This window comes from Dendrobates tinctorius, unplaced genomic scaffold (genome assembly GCF_039654945.1).
Source record: "Dendrobates tinctorius isolate UK_male_01 unplaced genomic scaffold, ASM3965494v1 ptg000181l, whole genome shotgun sequence".
In the NCBI taxonomy this organism is placed as follows: Eukaryota; Metazoa; Chordata; class Amphibia; order Anura; family Dendrobatidae; genus Dendrobates; species Dendrobates tinctorius.
Window position 1 is genome coordinate 8128825 of NW_027361848.1, and position 23615 is coordinate 8152439.

General features: G+C 46.8%; 1 protein-coding gene and 1 pseudogene across 2 annotated transcripts in view; one reads left to right on the forward strand and one right to left on the reverse strand.

Annotated features, from left to right (window-relative positions):
- The window catches only part of THBS2 (thrombospondin 2), a 1059287-nt gene that overhangs the window by 673372 nt on the left and 362300 nt on the right, over window positions 1-23615 (forward strand). The gene's annotated exons all lie outside the window — the stretch shown is intronic.
- LOC141054926 (probable RNA-binding protein 19) lies at window positions 16274-21029 on the reverse strand (annotated as a pseudogene).

A 23615-nucleotide genomic window follows, 5' to 3' on the forward strand; every position in this document is an offset into this window, starting at 1 on the left:
CTCGGAGGCGTCTACCTCAACAATAAATGGTTCCGACGGGTCCGGTTGAATAAGAACCAGGGCAGTCATGAAACATTTTTTTAAAAACTGAAACGCAGCTACCACTGCGGTTGACCAATTCTTGATATCGGCCCCCTTTTGAGTCATATCTGTGAGGGGTTTAACCACCTGTGAGAACCCCCTTATAAATTTACGGTAGTAATTGGCGAATCCTAGGAAACGCTGCAGAGCCTTCAAATCACAAGGCTGAACCCACTCGACAATGGCCTGCACCTTATTAGGATCCATGCGATACCCCTCAGCAGACACAATGAACCCCAGAAAAGACAGTTCCTGGACAAAAAATAAGCATTTTTCTAATTTAGCAAAGAGACAGTTCTCCCGGAGCCTTTGGAGAACTGCCCGAACATGACCAATGTGAGCCTGTTTATCAGGAGAGTAGATCAATATGTCATCCAAATATACCACCATAAAACGTCCAATGAAATCAGAGAACACATGGTTAATGAAATTTTGGATAACCGCTGGAGCATTGGTCAGACCGAAAGGCATGACCAAGTTTTCAAACAACCCTTCAGTAGTGAGAAAAGCGATTTTCCACTCATCTCCGTCCTGGACTCGGATAAGGTTATACGCTCCCCGTAGATCTAACTTTGAAAACCACTTAGCTCCGGACAACTGATTGTATAAATCAGGAATAAGTGGAAGGGGATACGTATTCCTCACAGTTATCTTATTTAACTCACGAAAATCGAGGCATGGGCTTAAACCACCATCTTTTTTCTTTACATAAAAGAACCCCGCCGCTACGGGAGAAACAGAAGGACAAATGTGTCCCTTACGGAGACTCTCGGAAATATATTCTTTCATCGCGGCCCGTTCTGGACCCGAAAGGTTATACAAGCGGGCTTTGGGCAATTTAGCACCTGGAACCAAATGGGCAGTGTGGTCGTAAAACCTCAGCCTCTTTTTCGGAGAAAACGTCCGTATAGTCTTTCAGGCACTCCAGAATACCTTCCAGACCCACGGACGACACAGACACCGTAACAAGACATTTTTCAGAACAATAGGGACCCCATTTAACAATGTCCCGATATTCCCAATTAATTACAGGATTATGCAATTGTAACCAGGGGAACCCTAACACCAGTCCCGCAGGCAGGTTGTCCATAACAAAACATGAAATATGTTCCTGGCGTAAGGAACTCACTTTAAGGAGAAACTCTTCAATGCGAAACCTAACGTTATTCTTAACCAGTGGTGTTTTGTCAATGGCAACAATGTGAATAGGAGTCTCCAACCTAACTGTCCCTAACTTACACCTGGCTGCCAAGTCCGAGTCAATAAAGTTCAATGATGAACCGCAATCCACAAATCCAGAAGTGGATGTAGAGACACTCCCACAACAAAGTTCCACTTGTAACAACATTTTAGAGAAGGCAGAAAAGGGTACCTGAGAGCCTGGGTGACCTCCATGTCAATCACCCGGGCTCAGTCGCTTGTTGGTCAGTGGACCGGAGGGGCAATCCTTTTTCCAATGTCCAGAATCGCCACAGTGAAAACAGCATTTTCCCATGCGCCGTTGTCTCTTTTCATTTTCTTTGAGGTCGATGGTTCCCATCTCCGTGACTTCCAATGTATGACTGGCTCCCCTTCCTTGGGAGAATAATGGTCTCTCAATTTGCACCACTCCCCTCGCCCGTAGCCTGCGATCCATTCGGATGGCCTGTGTCATAGCCTCTTCCAGGGAATCAGGCGGAGGGTGGAGAGCCAAGGCATCTTTCAGATGTTCAGACAGGCCTCTACGGAGCAAACCCCGGAGGGCAGCGTCATTCCAGCAGACCTCAGCAGCCCAGCGTCTGAACTCTGAGCAAAACCACTCGACTGAGTGCTTCCCCTGGCACACACTCATCACCATGTCCTCAGCCATACGCATTTGATCAGGCTCATCATAAATATGCCCCAGGGCTTCAAAAAATGCATCCACATTCATACGCTCAGGGGCCGTGGTCGGAAGGTAGAAAGCCCAAGCTTGGGGGGCTCCCCTTAACAGAGACATAATGACCCCCACTCTCTGACCTTCATCCCCAGAAGAGTGTGGTCTCAATGAAAAAAAAACTCTGAATTTCCTTTTATCTCCAGAAAAGGTATCTGGTAACTTAACCGGAGACGCAGGGGAAACTAATGTAACATCCCGAGCCCCCGATGAGAATACCCCCTGCACAGTGTCAACGATCAGCTGCTGAGACTGAGCCAGGACTCGTTGTTCTCCAAGGAGTTTCTGAGACATCAGGTGCCTCACCTGCTCAGAAAGAGCGTGCATAGGATCCATCACATACACAGGAGAATGGGAGCAGAGAAAAAAAAATGGTATGGGTCAGTTATAATGTCAGAGACACTGTACTACACTCACTCACAGAGCCAGTGTGCATGTCCTGAGTACAGAAACAGTGCTAAAAGATACCTGTGGAGCAGGGCAGCAGAGGTAACAATGCATGCTTCAAACTATTAGTGTCAGGGTCCAGTCAGCGCCGGAAAGAGGCACAGGACCTGCGGACACTGAAGTTAGCAAGCTGGCACAGGACCTATGGTCAGGTGATTGCAAGGGGGCGAGGCTTAGCGTCCTGCTTTCAGATATGACAGGACACCATACAACAACTCAGTCAGGCAAAACGGAGGTCACAACAGTACGTGCAAACGAGGCACAGGAGGGACAAACAGACGGGTAGTCAGACAAAGCCAAAGGTCATACACAAGAGGGCGACGTGTTACCAAGGGGACGAGCAGAGAGAAGTCGGGTCACAAGCAGAGAGTCATACACGAGAGGTAGCGCAGTACAAGAGGGGCAGGCAGAACTCGTAACAGGGACAGAACCGGATCAAAACCAAACAAGCAAGCAAGATATCAGGCACAAGGAACACGTATGCACAAGGTCAACTAACTCAGCCGAGGGCAAGAGTATAACTGACACCGGACCTAGGTCCAGTGAGCATTAAATAGCCACCCTCTGCCAGAGAGAGGCGGAACAATTAACCCCCAGTCTGATCAGGACGGGCCAAAGTGAAACCCTGTCCTGGATCATGACAGCTAGCCTGTATTACACCATTCTGGGGGGGCTATAGACCATGCTGGGCTGTATTATACCATACTGGGCTGTATTATACCATGCTGGGGGTGCTATATACCATGCTGGGCTGTATTATACCTTGCTGGGCTGTATTATACCATCCTGGGGGGGCTATATACCATGCTGGGCTGTATTATACCATGCTGGGCTGTATTATACCATTCTGAGGGGCTATACACCATGCTGGGCTGTATTATACCGTACTGGGCTGTATTATTCCATTCTTGGGGGCTATATACCATACTGGGCTGTATTATACCATGCTGGCCTGTATTATACCATTCTGGAGGGCTATATACCATGCTGGACTGTATTATACCATTCTGGGGGGCTTTATACCATGCTGGGCTGTATTATACCATTCTGGGGGGGCTATATACCATGCTGGGCTGTATTATACCATTCTGGGGGGGCTATATACCATGCTGGGCTGTATCATACCGTGCTGGGCTGTATTATACCATTCTGGGGGGGGCTATATACCATGCTGGGCTGTATTATACCTTTCTGGGCTGTATTATACCATTCTGTGGGGGCTATATACCATGCTGGGCTGTATTATACTGTGCTGTGCTATATTATACCATTCTTGGGGGGGCTATATACCATGCTGGGCTGTATTATACCGTGCTGGGCTGTATTATACCATTCTGGGGGGTTATATACCATGCTGGGCTGTATTATATCATACTGGGCTATATTATACCATTTTGGGGGGCTATATACCATGCTGGGCTGTATTATACCATGCTGGGGGGGGCTATATACCATGCTGGGCTGTATTATACCATACTGGGCTGTATTATTCCATTCTGGGGGGCTATATACCATACTGGGCTGTATTATACCATGTTGGGCTGTATTATACCATTCTGGGGGGGCTATATACCATGCTGGGCTATATTATACCATTCTGGGGGGCTTTATACCATGCTGGGCTGTATTAGACCATGCTGGGCTGTATTAAACCATTCTGGGCTGTATTAAACCATTCTGGGGGGCTATATACAATGCTGGGCTGTATTATACCATGCTGGGCTGTAATTTACCATGGTGGGCTGTATACCATGCTGGGCTGTATTATACAGCCCAGCATGGTATACAGCCCAGCATGGTATATAGCCTGTATACCATGGTGGGCTGTATTATACCATGGTGTTCTATATACCATGGTGGGCTTGGGCTGTATACCATGGTGGGCTGAGCTGTATACCATGGTGAGCTGGGCTGTATACCATGTGGTGCAGGGCTATATACTATGCGGCTGTGTTATATACCATGGGGGGTACATTTTACATTATACTCTATAGGGGGAAGCTGTGTTATATAATATGGGGGGCAAAATTATATTCTATGGGGAGGTGGGCTGTATTATATTCTATTTGGGGCTACATTATATTCTATGGGGGGGCTGTATTATATTTATTATATTTGATGGGGCCTGCATTATACTATATGAGGAGGGTTACATTGTATATCTATGGAGGGGCTACATTATACTATATAAGGGGCTGCATTATATCCTATGAGGGGGTTGCCATATATTCTATGGAGGGGCTGCATTATACTATATGGGGGGTGGGGCTGCATTATATTCTATGGGGGTTACATTATATTCTGTGGAGTGGCTGCATTATACTCTGGAGTAGCTGCATTATTCTCTAACGGGTGGCTGCATTATACTATAAGAGGGGGGCTGCATTATATTCTATGGGGGTTACATTATATTGTATGGCGGGGCTGCATTATACTCTGGGGTGGCTGCATTATGCTCTTTTGGGTGGCTGCATTATACTATTTGTGGTCTGCATTATACTGTATCGAGGATTATGGGGAATACATTATATGAAGAACTATGGGGTGCATTATGCTATGGTAAGTGAGTTGTACTACATGGATGACTATGGCGGTGCATTATACTATATGGAGAACTATGAGGACTGTATTATACTATATGGAGGACTGAGCAGTGTATTTTAATATATGGAGGGCTATGAGGAGTGTATTATACTATATGGAGGACTGAGGAGTGTATTATACTATATGGAAGACTATGGGGAGTGTATTATACTATATGGAGGACTGAGCGGTGTATTTTAATATACGGAGGGCTATGAGGAGTGTATTATACTATATGGAGGACTGAGCAGTGTATTTTAATATATGGAGGGCTATGAGGAGTGTATTATACTATATGGAGGACTGAGGAGTGTATTATACTATATGGAGGACTATGGGGAGTGTATTATACTATATGGAGGACTGAGCAGTGTATTTTAATATATGGAGGGCTATAAGGAGTGTATTATACTTTATGGAGGACTGAGGAGTGTATTATACTATATGGAGGACTATGGAGCAGATTATATTATATGGAGGACTATGGGGTGTAAACTGTAGATGTGCTGCTGATAACATGATACTGTATGGTGATCTGTTAGGGTGTGTGCACACGTTGCGGATTAGTCTACGGCTTTTTCTTCAGAGAATCCATATCTCTTGGCAGAAACCGCAGGGTAAAACACATGCATTTTTCCTGCGGATTCCTGGCATGTGTACAACGGATTTGATGCAGGTTCTATTGAGGTTTGGCAGTGCGGATGAGAGAGAGATTGATTGATTTGTATGTCCCAGAAAGTACACTGCAGCCACGGTTCCGCAAAAAAGAAGTAACATGCTGCGGAAAATAAACCGCGGCAAATCTGCGCGGAATTTTCCACAGCATGTGCACGGCGGATTTGGTTTTCCATAGGATTACATGGTACTGTAAACTGCATGGAAACTGCTGCGGATCCGCAGGACCAAATCCGCTGCGGATCGGCAGCAAAAACTGCAACGTGTGCACACACCCTTAGTGATCCATTAGTGATCGTTCTGTCCCCTCTTTCTTTCTCTCTCACCCATGACAGCACCATGGAGAGAGGGGGTCCGCCCATCAAGGACAGGAACCTACAGATAAAAAGGCGGCACCTCTCCTCCACCCCTAGCTGGGTTCCTGTCCTTGACAGGTGACCTGTGGATCCCGCAGCAGCAGCAGCTTACCTCAAAGGACCAGGGCCATCCCGTTCGCGGTTCTGGCAGCGGGGAGGCCCCTGCAGCGGCGGGGTCGGTGCCTGAAGCCGCCACCGCTGTAGCCGAGGGGCTGTTGTACAGGGTGAGCGGGCAGGGGAGGACTGAGCCGCCACTCCGGAAAGGAGAATGGGGCTGGGGGACGCCAGCACACACGGGGGCAGCGCAGCGGTACAGAGGTGTACCAAGATGGCGCTGGCCCGGAAATGAAACGACGACTTCCGGGTCCCCGCGGTCGGCGCATGCGCAGTGCGTGCTGCCCGGGGCTCAGCGGTGCAGGCTGGGAGAAGGAAGGTGACGTCATGACGGGAGATTTAAAAGAAGAACGCTGGAACTGCTCCTTGCTGGAAGCGTCCTGTAAACATGGAGGACAGCGACCAGCACGAGGAGCAGCCAATGCAGCAGCATAAGCAGCAGCAGCATAGGCAACACCACCATCGCCGGCAAAAAGAAAAGGACGGGCGGGAGGACCGGTCCAGTAGCCACTCCATACAGCGGAGCAAGTCGACTGCAAGGAGCAAGTCACCTTCCATGGATCAGCCCGTGAGGGATCCGAATCCACCTCCCGAACCGGTACCTGCATCCGCGCACAACGGGGTAAGTGATCTACGTGAATGTCCCCCATTATAATAGACTTCTTTCCCTTAGGGAAAGAAGAAAGAAAAAACAAAGAACAAGGAATGCCCCACCTGTAGCAGACCACTACCACCAGCTTGGGATAAAAATCTCTGTGATTCCTGCATAGAGGAAGTTCTTTGTGATGAAACCCCGGATTGCGCCTCGAATCTAAGAGCGGTAATCCATTCGGAGTTTGAAAGTGCCCTTTCATCCCTAAAACACAAAGGAAGGGGAAGGAAAAGGGACACAATAGTAGCCTCCCAGTCAGAGGCCTCAATGTCAGGGGAAGTTACATCACATACCTCAGGCACCGACGCGTCATCCTCAGATGAGGAAACAGAAGGTGGTCATTGCTTTCCTCTGGACGAGGTAGACATGCTAGTAAAGGCAGTAAGGTCTACCATGGGGGTAGCAGACCCTCGGCCAGATAGATCAGTCCAGGACATAATGTTCGGGGGACTAGGCCAAAAGAGGCGCAATGTTTCCGCTGAACGAAAATGTACAGGGCCTGATAAAAAAAGAATGGGAGAGACCAGATAGGAAGAACTCCACGGTTCCCTCTCTTAAAAGAAAATACCCATTCGATGAGAAGGCGTCCACGTCTTGGGACAAAGCCCCGAAGTTAGATGTGGCGGTCGCCAAAGCCTCCAAAAAATTTGCACTCCCCTTCGAGGTTATGGGTACTTTAAGGGACCCATCAGACAAAAAAGCTGATACTTTCCTCAAGGGCACTTGGGAATCGGCAGGAGGAAATCTTAGGCCAGCAATAGCGGCAACTTGTACCTCCAGAGCCCTCATGGTGTGGGTGGACCGATTAGAGAAACAGCTAAGGGAAGGTACACCCAGGGAGAAGATTCTAATCCTTATGGATATAATGTTATTCTCGGGCTTACTGTGCGCTGCTTGACCAGGATAAAATCACCACAACATGAGAAATTTAACCGTTTAATTCCCTCAAATTTCTCATGTTGTGGTGATTTTATCCTGGTCAAGCAGCGCACAGTAAGCCCGAGAATAACATTATATCCATAAGGATTCGTATTGGCGGTCACACAGTGGACCTTCGGGCGTGCAGCAGGCTGACGGCGGGTTTATATGCTTATACCTTTCCTGGAAAGGGTGAGTAGACTTTTGCTACATCTATTCAATTGTCCACCAGATAAGACCCTATTGCGCTTTTCTGTTTCCTAGTTTTATTACATAGGGAGAAGATTCTGGAATTCATTCAAGTGATAAGGGGAGCGGCGGCCTTCTTAGCCGACTCATCGGCTGATTCGGTAAGGTTGTCATCCAAAACAGCAGCCCTATCAAACGCAGCCCGAAGAACGCTGTGGCTTAAATGTTGGCCTGGTGATTTACAAACTAAGATGAAACTATGTGCCATCCCTTGTGAAGGGAAATTCCTATTTGGAGAGACTTTGGATGACATCCTCGAAAAGGCGGGGGACAAAAAGAAGGGATTCCCAAATTTAGGCCCTACAGGCCCCACAGGCTTTAAATGGTCCTTTCGAAACAAAAAAATTTTTCAGAGGAGACCCCCGAGAGAACAGAAATGGGACGACAGGAGAGACAGGGGGTTCTTCTTTGGTAACTCGTCCCGAGACAAAAAGCCCTCCAAGTGACTGTTTGCCCGTGGTGGGAGGGAGGCTAAGCTTTTTTCTCCCAGCCTGGAGGAAAATATCGAACAACCCGTGGTTAATAAATCTGATAGGATCAGGGTTAAGAATAGATTTTCTCTCTCTCCCACCTCAAAAATATATAGTGACCCCACTAAGATCATCAGCGTCAGAACAGGAAGCCCTCGAAAAAGAGGTCCTAAGCCTGTTGAACAAAAGAGTCCTCCAGGAGGTTCCCCCACGGGATAAAGGCAGAGGGTTCTACTCTCCTCTCTTTCTAGTAACCAAACCGGACGGTACCTTCCGGAAAATTATAAATCTAAAGAGGCTAAACGATTATGTCAAAAACGAGAAATTCAAAATGGAGTCGGTCAAGTCGACCATCAAAATTCTCTTTCCACATTGCATCATGGTAGTATTAGATCTCAGCGATGCGTACTATCACGTCCCCATCCACAAAGACTCCCGAGAATACCTCAGACTGGCGGTCTCCATAGGAGGCAACGTAAGGGAGTTTCAGTACAGGGCCTTGCCATTTGGGATTTCGATAGCTCTGCAAATCTTCACGAAATTGGTGGCAGAGATGATGGCTCACCTAAGAGAACAAGATGTTCTAATAGTTCCATATCTGGACTTTTTAATAGCGAGCAAATCGGCCCAAAGATGCAGGGAACAGAGGGACAGAGTGATGGCCACTCTACAAAACCTCGGCTGGCTCCTGAACCTGAAAAAATCAAGGCTGGAGCCCAGAAAAGTCCTGGAGTTCCTAGGCCTGACTCTGGACTCAAACACCCAGGAGGGTTACCTACCAGACCACAAAAAAGAGAGGACCGCTTAGATGGTAGCAAGAGCGACACAGAACCCTTCCATGATGCTTAGAAAGCAATGTCACTACTAGGGTCCCTCTCCGCCTGCCTGCCAGCGGTCCAGTGGGCGCAGCTACATATGAGAGATCTCCAATGGGATGTATTAGCCAACCAGTTAGCATTAGGAGGTCACTTGGAAGGTCACGTCACACTAGACTCCAAAACTATTCGTTCCCTAGCTTGGTGGGGGAACAGAGACAACCTGTCCAAAGGGATTCCCTGGGTGATAAATATCACACACATAATCACCATGGACGCCAGTCCCAAGGGATGGGGAGCACACATGAGCAACAGGGTGGCTCAGGGGGAATGGGGAGGTCAGGAACTAAAAGCCTCCTCGAACCAAAAGGAACTGTTGGCAGTAGGCTACGCCCTAACACACTTTCTACCGATATTAAGGGGCCATCATGTCCGCATATTTTCGGACAATCGAGTGACGGTGGCCTACATAAATCATCAGGGGGGAACCAGATCCCGAACACTAATGAACACATCCTCCGAAATATTCACGCTAGCCGAGAAAAACTTACTATCCCTATTGGCACTACACATATGGGGAGCAGAGAACCAGACAGCAGACTTTCTAAGTCGCACCCAGCTACATCAAGGGGAGTGGGTTCTAAAACAGTCCATTTTTCAGAAGATCGTAAAAATGTGGGGGACCTCGGACATAGATTTGTTTGCCGACCACAAAAACAAAAAAATGGAAGCATTTTGTTCCCTTGACCCCAGGGGGAATCCCCGGACCCTAGATGCGTTTATGCTTCCGTGGACACAGGGCCTAATGTATGCCTTCCCTCCGCCCATTCTCATCCCGGCAGTAATAAGGAAAGTCAGAGAAGACAGGGCACGAATGATATTGATAGCCCCGTTTTGGCCAAAAAGAACCTGGTTTTCCTGGCTGAGAATACTGTCAATAACCGACCCCTGGGTTCTACCAGATCTCCCCGACCTTCTGTCCCATGGTCCCGTGTTACACCCTTGGGCAGTGAACCTCCATTTAACAGCAAGCATGGAATTTGAAAGGACACTGCTGAGGGGGAAGGGGTTCTCAGAAAACCTGGTTTCCACGCTACAAAAGAGTAGGAAACCGATCACAACCAGGGCCAATGGTAGAACTTTGAGGAAATTTCTATCCAGCTCCGGGGTAAGGGTTCAGGATGGAGTACAAATCAACAAAATTCTCGAATTCTTGCAAAAAGGGTTAGAACAGGGGCTGGCGACTAATACGTTAAAGGTACAGGTAGCGGCTCTAGGCGCCCTTTATAACCAGGATGTGGCGGGCAACCCTTGGGTAGCACGGGTTATGAGGGCTGCAGCCAGATCTAGACCAATAACCCAGAAGATACCATCATGGGATCTAAACCTAGTGTTGTCTGCCCTAACAGGGCCCCATTCGAGCCCATCCAGTTAGCACCCCTGAAAACCTTATCATTAAAGACTATACTCTTAGTGTAACATCCGCTCGCAGAGTGAGCGATATTCAAGCCTTGTCAGCGATACCCCCGTTCACTAAAATCTTGGACGATAGAGTCATATTAAAACCTGACCCAGCATACCTACCTAAGGTGTCAACACACTTCCATAGGTCACAAGAAGTAGTCCTTCCTTCCTTCTGCCCAAACCCTAAGAATAGGGGAGAGGAAAAATTTCACACCCTAGATGTGAAGAGGTGCCTAGTTCAGTACTTAGAGGCCACCAAGGAATGTAGGAAGGAAGGGTCTCTCTTTGTGTGTTCCAGGGACCTCGGAAGGAACTCAAGACATCCAAGAGTACCCTAGCAAGGTGGATAAGGGATGCGATTGCCCTGGTGTATTCATCCAGTGGGAATACCATCCCGGAGGGTCCAAAAGCTCACTCTACAAGGGCAATGGCGAGCTCATGGGAAGAAAGATCAGAGGTATCAATAGAGCAGATCTGTAAGGCGGCCATCTGGTCAACACCTTCTACCTTTTTCAGGCACTATCGTTTAGATCTAGCCTCTACGTCTGACCTGACCTTCGGGAGAAGGGTCCTTCAGGCGGTGGTCCCTCCCTAAACTACCAATCTCTGAAATTCTCTCCGTGGTGCTGTCATGGGTGAAAGAGAATAGCTTAGTTACTCACCGATAACGGTGTTTCTAGGAACCCATGACAGCACCCGCTTATTCCCCCCCTTCACGTGTGCGGTGAGCACGAGTTAATATGTATAGAGTGGTTTGTTAGACACGGTGCTTCTCTATAATATGCAATATTATAATGTTATGTATATACTTTTGTTGTTAACTAACCTGGAGACCCTCTGATGCTCTGTAACCAACTGGGGGCAGAGGAGAGATGCCGCCTTTTTATCTGTAGGTTCCTGTCCTTGATGTGCGGACCCCCTCTCTCCGTGGTGCTGTCATGGGTTCTGTGAAACACCGTTATTGGTGACTAACTAAGCTATTCTCAGATGGTGGAAAGAGGCCAGGAAACAAGTATTGAATGACTTCTTCAATTTTGTCGATCATTTAGCGGCCTGAACTCAGCGCATGTAAATATAATCAAAATGCTTCTGTGTGATGTGCAATATGTTAGCATTTGGGGCCCCATTTTAAACTTTGCCTAGGGCCCCACTTTGCGTAAAACTGGCACTGCATATGGGTTCCAGCTATAGGCAGGCGGGGTATCGTACATCACTCTATACACATCAGTGCAAGGCCTGCAGGCACTGTATGTGTGTATATACAGCATTGCATACATCAAGAGGGTCCATTCCCTTCCTTTTTTCTGGTGCTGCTGCTGCCACCTGTGGGCTATATTATCCGTATTTAGCTAGCCCCATGTGCAATTTGAATACATGCCGCACATTTTTTGTTGTATCTCTGTAGCAGCTGATATCTGTGCGTGCTCAAACTATAGCCAGTTTATGGCTGTTTCATTAGTGGGCTATCTCTAACTTTTTTAAATACAGCAGCATTTAGCCCAAAATAAAATTTAAAAAACCCAACACATTCATTGTTGTGGTATCTTGGTGCCAGCTACTATCTGTGCGTGCTCAAACTTTGATAAATAAAATGACAGACCACAAGGCTGAAACAGTATAACATCATATATTACATGTGGGTGCAGATGAAAAGAAAACCAACACAATCAGCCCATGGAAAATCAGTGTAGGACACACTGTAATCAATAAGAAGCAGCAAAAGGAAATCAGTGCATAGATGTCCAAGGTATGATAAAATCACAAATCTTTATTAGATAACACAGGTAGAAAAGCACAAACAATGACAGACAAAGGGTGACACAAGCAGAAGCAGAGCAAAGGGGTATACAGTGTCAAAAACCTCACTCTGACCCTTATCGTGAGTAAACACCTGGTGGTAAAGATAAATAAGTGTCCAAGTATAAACACCCAATATATAACAGGCAGACCAGTGAAAAGCAGTAAAGGGTAAAATCCCCAGCTGGACAGCCATATAATCAGGGGTGAAATTACAAAGACACAAAAGCAAGGTAAACATACCAGGAGGGGAGAGGGGAGAGACACTGAATCCCAAGCTCAGCTGACCCCAACGTACGTTTCGGAAATGATCTTCCTTCCTCAGGGGGTGTGTCAATAGGGTGTTAATTGCGGTTTAACCCCTTAGCGACAGAGCCAGTTTGCAGCTTAATGACCAGGCCAATTTTTACAATTCTGACCACTGTCCCTTTATGAGGTTATAACTCTGGAACGCTTTAATGGATCCCGCTGATTCTAAGACTGTTTTTTCGTGACATATTGTACTTCATATTAGTGGTAAAATTTCTTCGATAAGTCTTGTGTTTATTTATGAAAAAAATGGAAATATGGCGAAAATTTTGAAAATTTTGCAATTTTAAAAATTTAAATTTTTATGCCCTCAAATCAGAGAGATGTGTCACACAAATTTCTTAATAAATAACATTTCCCACATGTCTACTTTACATCAGCACAATTTTGGAAGCAAAATTTTTTTTTGTTAGGAAGTTATAAGGGTTAAAAGTTGACCAGCGATTTCTCATTTTTACAACAAAATTTACAAAACCATTTTTTTAGGGACCACATCATATTTAAAGTCATTTTGAGGGGTGTACATGACAGAAAATAACCAAAAGTGGCACCATTCTAAACACTAGACCCCTCAAGGTGCTCAAAACCACATTCAAGAAGTTTATTAACCCTTTAAGTGCTTCACAGGAACTAAAGCAATGTGGAAGGAAAAAATTAATATTTAACTTTTTTTTGCAAAAAATTTACTTCAGAACCAATTTTTTTTATTTTCACAAGTGTTAAAAGAGAAAATCAACCACAAAATTTGTTGTACAATTTCTCCTGAATATGCCGATACCCTATATGTGGGGGTAAACCACTATTTCAGCACACGGCAGAGCTCTCAAGGGATGGAGCGCCGTTTGACTTTTTCAACGCAGAATGGGCTGGAATTGAGATCGGATGCCATGTTGCGTTCGGAGAGCCCTTAATGTGCCTAAACAGTGGAAACCTCTCCAACAAGTGACCCCATTTTGGAAACTAGACCCATTAAGGAACTTATCTAGATGTGTGGTGAGCACTTTGAACCCCCAAGGGCTTCACAGAAGTTTATAACGTAGAGCCGTGAAAATAAGAAATCTATTTTTTTCCACAAAGATGATCTTTTCGCCCCCAAATTTTTATTTTTACAAGGGTAACAGGAGAAATCATACCCGCACAGTTGTTATGCGATTTGTCCTGAGTACGCCGATACCCCATATGTGGGGGGGAACCACTGTTTGGACCCATGGAAGAGCTCGGAAGGGAAGGAGTGCCATTTTGGAATGCAGACTTTGATGGAATGGTCTGCGGGCATCATGTTGCGCTTGCAGAGCCCCTGATGGGCCTAAACAGTGGAAACCCCCCACAAGTGACCCCATTTTGGAAAAATAGACCCCCTAATGAACTTATCTAGATGTGTGGTGAGCACTTTGAACCCCCAAGCGCTTCACAAAAGTTTATAAATGCAGAGCCGTGAAAATAAAAAGTCTTTTTTTATTTCCACAAAAGTGATTTTTTAGACCCCAATTTTTAGACCCCCAAAGTTGGCAAATAGTGGAAACCCCTCAATTCTTGCTCCAACCCTAACCCCAACACACCCCTAACCCTAATCCCAACCCTAACCCTAATCCCAACCCTAATCCCAACCCTAATCCTAATTCTAACCCTAATTCTAGTTCGCCCTAATTCTAACCCTAGTCGTGACCCGAGCCCTAACCCTAACCCTAGCCCAACCCTAACCCTAGCCCAACCCTAGCCCAACCCTAACCCTACCCTACCCTAACCCTAACCCTAACCCTAATGGAAAACTGAAAAAAAAAATATTTTCTTTATTCCATTATATTGGCCTATATAAGGGAGTGATAAACGGGGGGGTTATGTACTATTTTTTTTATTTTGATCACTATGATCGTTTATCATAGTGATCAAAATAATGAATGGAATCTGCCAGCCGGAGCCGGCAGATTCCCGGCGGGCGCACTGCGCAGGCGCCCGCCATTTTCAAGATGGCAGCGCCCATCGGAGGATGCCGGCGGGACGTGGGACCACCGGGAGGGGACGGAGGGCCACGGAGAGGTACCAAGGGGGGATCGGGGACCCTATTTCTCTCTCCTCTGATGTGCGATCACATCAGAGGAGAGAGAAATTAAATGTAAAATCGCGGCTTTTTTTTTTTTTTGCGGTCGCCGTTATAGGGTTAATAACGGCGATCGCAAAAGCGGGGTCGGTAAAAACCGACCGATTCATGTTCTCTGGGGTCTCGGCTACCCCTGGCAGCCGAGACCCCGGAGAAAATCCGACACTGGGGGGCGCTATTCACTTAAATCACAGCGCCGTGAATTAACGGCGCTGTGGTTTTAGTACCCTTAATTACCGCCGTTAAAAGGCGTATCGGCGGTCGTTAAGGGGTTAAATAGGGGAAGTAAAAACAAGCACCAATCATGAGGGGTGACGCTGACCAATCCCCCCACATCCCCCATCGCTGCCTGGGCTGGCGCTGATCAGCACGGGGCCCCATGACGTCAGACGCCAGACCACAGGCAGACGGGGGCAGGACAGGAAGCGCGTCCACCCACACATGTACAGGAACAGGAAAGACGGCCGTGGCCATCTTGGATATGGGCAAAAGGCAGGAAATCTGCCTGAACTGTGAAGGGGAATAGTGAGCGTCCCTGAAAGGACCTTACAAGATAGAAGCGGGCTGAATAGCGCTACAACTAATGAAGTACCCTAATATAACGATGTAGTAATGCATCACCAATGATATACAAATTAATTAATATATAGGGGAGCGCAAATAGGGCATTAACAAGAAATGTAAATGTAAACTAAGTGTATAAATTACACCTGGGCAGCAAGAATAATCGGTAAGATGAGAGGCAGAGCACATAATATTACAGAGTTAATAACAGTAACCAGTGTTCAGTGCCCATACCTATCATATATAATCGAATACATGATTTTAAATACATAAAGCCGCACAAAAGCTGTATACGTGTCGATATATACATCAGTATACACATCCATAATATTGAGCCATAAAATACACCTACATATGGATACAGCAACATCATTAGTCCAGCATTCATAATAATGAGATGGAGAAAGAATAAGGACTAGGGCACCACCATATTCTCCATGAAAATGTGCCATAAATTAAACTTGCACATAAATACAGAGACATTATTAAACCAACATTCATAGTATTGTGATGAAAAAAAGATGAGGCCTTGAAACCGCCAAATTATCCATTCAAAATGTGCCATAGATTAAACTGGCACATAAATACAGAGGCATAATTAGTCCAGCATTCATAGTATTGCGATGAGGGAAAAATGAGGCCTTTGAAACCGCCATATTCTCCATACAACAATGGAGGAGTAGATATATCTTCATCTTCCCAAGTAGGATATCCATCCAACCCAACAAGGAAAGCCACAAGAAAACCATCAGACAGGTGCCTGCAATTAAAACTAAAATAAAAACAAATGTTAAAACCAAAGACACAAAGAGTCACCCAACTGGCAGCAGCAGAAAAGGGGATAGAGAGGATAATCATAAAAATGGAGCAAATGACAGACACTCATTAAGACCCCTCGGATGAACCGTTTGCAACTTCCAGATCCACCTGGTTTCCAATTGACCCAGCCTTTTAGATAGGCCCCCACCTCTGATATCTATTCTCAGAGCCTCGATGCCACGCACTTTAAATAAAGATGTGTCACATTTATGATGATCTTTGAAGTGCTTGGGAATAGTTCTCAGGGTGGAGTCATCCATGTGGTCCCGTGCCGCCTGGATCCCCAACACATGCTCCCGCACACGGACCTTTAGTTGGCGTGTTGTAAGGCCAACATAAATAAGATCACACGGACAAGTGGCGTAATAAATTACGTATCTTGTCGTGCATGTGATTCGTTGTTTAATGGTGAAAGTTTGATCACCATCCGAGTTGGTGAAATCATTGCATCGCAATATGTTGGGGCAGGCAACACAGTGACCACATGGAGAACAACCAGCCCTGAGAGTAAAGGAGTCCAGGAATGAGGGTCTAAAACCACCAGAATAGTGACTAGAGACCAAATGGTCTCTTAAATTTTTTGTCCGTCGAAATACCAAAGACGGTTTTTCGGTGGTGAATTTATTAATGACTGGGTCAATCTGGAGTATAGGCCAGGCCTTTTGTAAAGCCGTCCGAACGGCATTAGATCTGGAGTTGTAAGTGGTAACGAACCTCACAACCTGCCGATCCCTAGACTCCGTAGATGACCCCGTTTTATACAGTAAATCTTGTCTAGAAGTATGTTTGGCACGATTAAAGGTTCGCTTCAGTGATCTATGGCTGTATCCATGATCTAAGAAGTGTTGACAGAGCTCATTTGCACGAAGGAAGAAAGTTTCATCCGTCGAACAAATACGACGTAATCGTAAAAATTGTCCAACTGGGACAGATTTAATAATATGTTCTGGATGAGATGACGTGGCGTGAAGTAAGGAGTTGGTAGCCGTAGTCTTTCTGAAGATGTCCGTCTGTAAAAACCCGGCAGGGTCCCTCCTAACAGTAACATCTAGAAAATCCAAAGCCTCTGAACTATACGTAAATGTTAAATGGATGTTATGGTCATTGCTGTTCAAAATGGTCATCAACCGCTCAAGGTCGACGGGCGTGCCCTGCCAGATGAAGAAGACATCATCAATGTACCGCGTCCAAAAGGGGACGCCGCCCATTGACGAAACCTCATCTGACAGAAAGAGGTCCCTCTCCCACAGCCCCAGGAATAGGCCCACATAGGAAGGCGCGAAGGCCGCTCCCATTGCGGTACCCTGGATCTGCAGGTAGAAGGACCCCTTGAACACAAAGAAATTGTGTGTGAGAGTGAACTCTAATAGCTCCAGCAGAAGGTCCCTTAGGCCTAATGATAGGCCAGATGTATTCAAGAAAAATCTCACGGCTCTCAATCCGTCAGTATGTTTGAGGTTAGTATAAAGGGACTCTACATCTGCTGAAACTAAAAGAGTATCACTCTCAAGGCAAAGCCCGTCGACCCTGCGCAGAAGATCCCCAGTGTCACGGAGGAAGGAAGGAAGGCTGGACACAAGAGGTTGCAGATGGTAATCTATCCATTTATTAACATTCTCCAGGAAATTGCCCCGTCCAGATACAATCGGTTGTCCGGGTGGTACGGAGGCATTCTTATGTATCTTAGGGAGTAAGTACAACGTAGGGATCGCAGGTTCAGATACCAATAATGCCGAACATAGCGGCATTTAGCCCAAAATAAAATTTAAAAAACCCAACACATTCATTGTTGTGGTATCTTGGTGCCAGCTACTATCTTTGCGTGCTCAAACTTTGGCCAGTTTACAACTGTTTGATCTTTCGCCTGCCTGTCACTGTTGTTATATCAAGCAGTCTTTTGTATCCCAAAAAATATAAATTAATAAGGAATACAGTCTGTTATCTCAGGCAGAGGCCTAGTGTATCTGTGGTGGAAAAATCTTCGCTTTGCAGGCCTACGGTACTTACCACATTCAATTGTTCTCCAAAGACATCCATTTGTAGGCAGTTTTTTACCTCTTTCATTACTGCATTTAAAATGGGCAAGGCAAGGGGCAAGGGACGGGGAAGTGGAAATCATGCTGATTGTCCATGCAGAGGATGAGGCCATGGCAAAGCATACAGTGGGCCACAGCAAAGACCCACAGCTTCGCGATCGAAATTCCTGTCCCAGTTTCTAAGGGACCGCACCACAACACTATTGAAGCCAGAGCAGTGTGAAACGGTTGTTGGTTGGATAGCAGATAATGCTCCAAGTCACTAAGCCACCAACACCACCATGTCTTCCACATGGTCAAGTCTGAGTAGCCGTGAGTGTGGACCGGATATTACTCACCTTGCTCCTCCTTCCTCCCACCATGCCGAGTGCCCTGAGACAACTGATGCCACACTCGGACACTCAGAAGAGCTGTTCAGTCATCCATTTGTAGATTTGTGCCTCTCGCCTGCTCCACTTGAAGCAGGGCAAGATGATATTCCGTGTAGTGATTCACAAATCTTTGAGCAGCCACGATCACATGAGGTGGATGATGATGAGACACAATTGCCGGAAAGTCAGGAGGAGGAGCAGGGTGCGGATGTGGAATATGAGGTGGTGGATGACATAGGTACTGACCCAACCTGGCAAGAAGACATGCAGAGCAAGCAAAGCAGCACACATGGGGAAGGAGGCATATCACCCAAACAGGCAGGAAGAAGCAGTGTGGTGGCCGCAGACAGAAGGCGTGCATCCGTTCCCCGTCACACCAACAGTCTGGAAGTTGTCATTCAAAGTGTTAGATCTTCCAGAGTCTGGTAATTTTTTTAAGGACTCTGCTGATAACCCAAAACAGGCCATTTGCAGCACTTGCCATGCCCGCATCAGCAGGGGTAGTAAAACTACATGCCAATCCCCAGTTCCACGTGCCTGTGAAGATGCCTCGAGCCCTGCACCAGTCATCCAGCACCATCATCAAGCCTGTCCACGTCCTTGTCCCAGCCTTCAGTTGCCTATACCACAGTCATTGGAGCGCAGAAATACCCAGCCAATGCACCAGAGGCCACATTAATTAATTTGCACATCTCTCGTCTGCTTGCGCTCGATATGTTGCCTTTTAGGCTTGTGGAGACGGAAGCTTTCCGCAACTTGATGGCGGCGGCCATCCCAAGGTACTCGGTCCCCAGTCGCCACTATTTCTACCATTGTGTCTTACCGGCCTTACACCAGCATGTGTCCCACAACATTACCCGTGCCCTCAACAATGCTGTTACTGGTAAAGTCCACCTAACCACAGACAGGTGGACAAGTGTTGGTGAGCAGGGATGGTACATCTCACTGACGGCACACTGGGTTAATATAGTGGAAGCCGGCACCCTGTCGGACCTTGGGATGGAACACATCCTTCTCACGCCGAGGATTGCTGGCCCTACGTCAGTCAGGGTTGCTCCCACAGTCTTCAGCTCCTGCACCTCCTCTTCTTCTTCAGCCTCCATCTCTGAAATGAACACATCAGTCAGAAGCTGGAAGCACTGCAGCACTGCCTCAGCCAAGCGGCAACAGGCTGTGATGAAGCTAATCTGCATAGGTGATAAACCACACATTGCAGAAGAGTTGTGGACAGCGCTGAAGGAGCAGTCAGATATTTGGCTGACACCGCTGAACCTACAGCTAAGCATGGTGGTGTGTGACAATGGCCGGAATATGGTGGCAGCTCTGAGGCAAGGTCAGCTCACACACATACCTTCAAAAATATAACCTGTCTTGTTTCCATAGGAATTTCACACTATTCGAATAGCAGCTGGTTTTAGCGGTAGAAGAAACTCTCGGATGTTTTGTTATGTTACATTGAATGGTGCTCCTCTCAGTTAGACTGTATAAGGTGTCGTAGGCTCATTCAAAGCAGGTTGTTTTTCTTTCTTTCCTGGTTTTGTCTTCTCAGAAGAACTAACAACTTTACTCTTGGCATCTGTTTTCTTCTGGTCTGCAGCTTTCTCCTCTTTAGCCCTAGATGATACAGTGGACGGCTCACTCACTACCTTTGATTTGAGGTAGGCCATGTCAGAAATCTCTGATTGCAAGGCTACCTTCTCATCTGTGCTTTCCTCACCATTCTCATCCCCAGAATATTTCTCTGACTCATAATCAAAGTTCAGGTAGTCGTCCTGAGAACGGCTCTTCACCTTTTCTACAGGCTCAACCACTGTGTCATTAGCCCATGTACCTGTCTTTCTCCTGCTTTGGAGAACATTAAGAAATTCCTTGAAGCCACTGTCCTTTTTCAGGTCTCCCAAAACAGAAATTTGCTTTCTGTGCCTTTTTCATTTCCGTTTTTGCATGTGCTCCATCCTCATTTTTTGTGACGTCCTTGCTTTTACTTTGGGAGTACTTACTCCATGGTCTACTTTTCGTGGGCTCACCAAATGATTTACAAAGCTCCACAGATATTCGCGATGTGTCAATGAAGCTCTTGTTGAAGTGGCTAAGAGCGGTTTTAGCCTCATCTTCTGTGCTAAATCCAATGAAGCCAAATTTCCAGAATTTTTCATCCTTTGTGAATTTTAGGGTGCAGTCTGTTAAATTGCCAAACTCAGCAAACAACTCTCGGAATCGATCTTCCTTCATCCCATTCGGGAGATTCTTGACGATTAATCGCGACATCTTGCTTAGTGGTTTTAACACCAGGTAGTGGAATTAAAAAACTAGCTTCACATTTATTCCGTGGGCGCTGCCATCTTGGGAGTTGTTTGTTGAGTTTGGCAATTTAACCGACTGTTCCCTAAAATTCACAAAGGATGGGAAATTCCGATGCTTACATATATTAGTGGTTTGTGATTGTAAAACTTTACTGTTTACTAGTGTTGAGCGATACCACCCGATACTGAAAAATATCGGATCGGAATGGATCGGCCGATCTAAAAAAAGTATCGGGTATCGCCGATTCCGATCCCGGTGTCAGAGACACCGCACTGAACTTGCTCCCTGAGCCAGTGCGCGTGCCCTGAGTAAAGCGAAAGCGTGCTCAAAGCTACCTGTGGAGAGGGCAGCAACCGAATAGATGCGTACTTCAGAGCCGCAGGACCTGAAGCACGTGACTGCTAGAGGCGTGGCCTAAACTCCACAGAGCTAGGAGCTGCAAGACAATTCCTAGCAGAATAACTGCGAGACAAAGTTACCAAGGGGCATAGACAGGGAGAATAGTCAGGACGTAGCCAATGAGTCACACACAGAGATAGCTGCAAGGTACCAGAGGGGCGAGCAGAGAGTAGTCAGGTCACAGGCAATGAGTCATACACAGATAGCTGCAAGGTACAAGAGGGGCGAGCAGAGAGTAGTCAGGTCACAGGCAATGAGTCATACACAGATAATAACGCAGTACAAAAACAACAGGCAAACTCACAATGGGAAACAGAGCCGGGTCAGAACCATATAAACAAGCTATAGCAACAAACAGGCACATGGGGGTCAGCACACTAGGCCAAAGGCAAAAGTATAACTGGCAGGGATTGAAGCTACCCAGAGGATTATGAAGCTCTCCCAGAACCAGAAAGAGGCCACAATCATTAACCCCAAGTGTGCAGGTCAAAACCTGCATAGAGCTCCAGACATTAACCCCCGGTGTGCAGCTCAAAAACCTGCACTGGGATCATGACAGTACCCCCCTCTCAACGGGGGGCCTCTGGACCCCCAGGCTTCCCCGGGTACTTGGCATGGAACGCCTGAACCAGGCGATCTGCATGTACCGAACGAGCAGGGACCCATGAGCGCTCTTCTGGTCTATATCCCTTCCAGTGGACCAGATACTGCAAAGAGCGGCGTACCCGCCGAGAGTCCACAATATGTCCGACCTCATACTCCAATTGACCCTCCACCAGCACTGGAGGAACAACAGTCTCAGAGTTCTCTTTGACAGATCCTGCTGGTTTCAACAGAGACTTATGGAACACATTAGATATTTTTAAGGAGGCGGGGAGACGCAACCTATATGCCACAGGGTTGATTATCTCCATAATCTCGTACGGACCAATGAACTTTGGTCCCAACTTAACTGATGGTACCTTTAAGTTGATGTTACGCGTGGAGAGCCAAACCTTCTCTCCCACCTGGAACATGTCTCCCGAGGCTCTTTTTGTCCGCAAAATATTTGTATCTCCCCTGGGCCCCAGGGATATTACGCCTGACTTCAGCCCAGAGGTTCTTTAACCGTTGAACGGACCCCTCTGCTCATGGACAACCGGAATCCACCCGAGAAAACTCGCCAAAATGCGGATTAAAGTCATAGTTAATCAGGAATGGGGACATGTTGGTGGACTGACTCACCCAGTTGTTAAAAGCGAATTCAGCCAATGGTAACGCATCACACCAATCCTCCTGTCTGGCGGAGGTCAGACACCTGAGAATTTGTTCCAGGGATTGATTGGTGTGTTCCGTCTGACCATTGCTCTCCGGGTGATATGCCGACAAGAAGGAGAGTGAGATGCCCAGTTTCATACAGAACGCCCTCCAAAATTTGGCCACAAACTGCACACCTCCGTCAGACACCACATTCAGGGGTACCCCATGCAATCGGACCACATGCTGCACAAACAACCTTGACAATGTTTCTGCTGAAGGTAATGCTGCCAAGGGAATGAAATGGGCCTGTTTAGAAAACCTGTCCACCACCACCCAGATCACGGTATTGCTCCTGGAAGGTGGAAGGCTGGTAATAAAATCCATGGAAAGATGAGTCCATGGCCTATCAGGAACCGGTAAAGGTATGAGTTCCCCAGCCGGTCGGTTATGTGAGCTTTTGGAACGGGCACACATGCCACAAGCAGAAACAAATTCCTTGACATCGGACCTTAATGAAGGCCACCAAAAACCCCTGGTTACTGCCTCTCTAGTGGCCGTGATACCTGGATGAGCGCTCAGCCTAGAATCATGAAACTCCTGCAGAAGTCTAGGCCGCAATGAATCTGGAACAAACAGTTTATCGCTTGGTCTGGTTGCCGGAGCTAGGGCCTGAGCCCTTAGGATTTCTTGTTCCAACTCAGTTGAGACCCCCGCCACTACCACCCCTGGGGGAAGAATGGAGGACGGCGGCACTGGATCAAAACTTCTGGACAGGGCATCCGCTTTAACATTTTTGGACCCCGGTCGAAAAGTAATTGAGAACTGAAATCGTGAAAAAAAAAGTGACCAACGGGCCTGTCTAGGAGTAAGCCTCTTAGCAGATTCAAGGTATGCCAAATTTTTGTGATCCGTGACAACCGTGATAGGGTGAGCCGCCCCT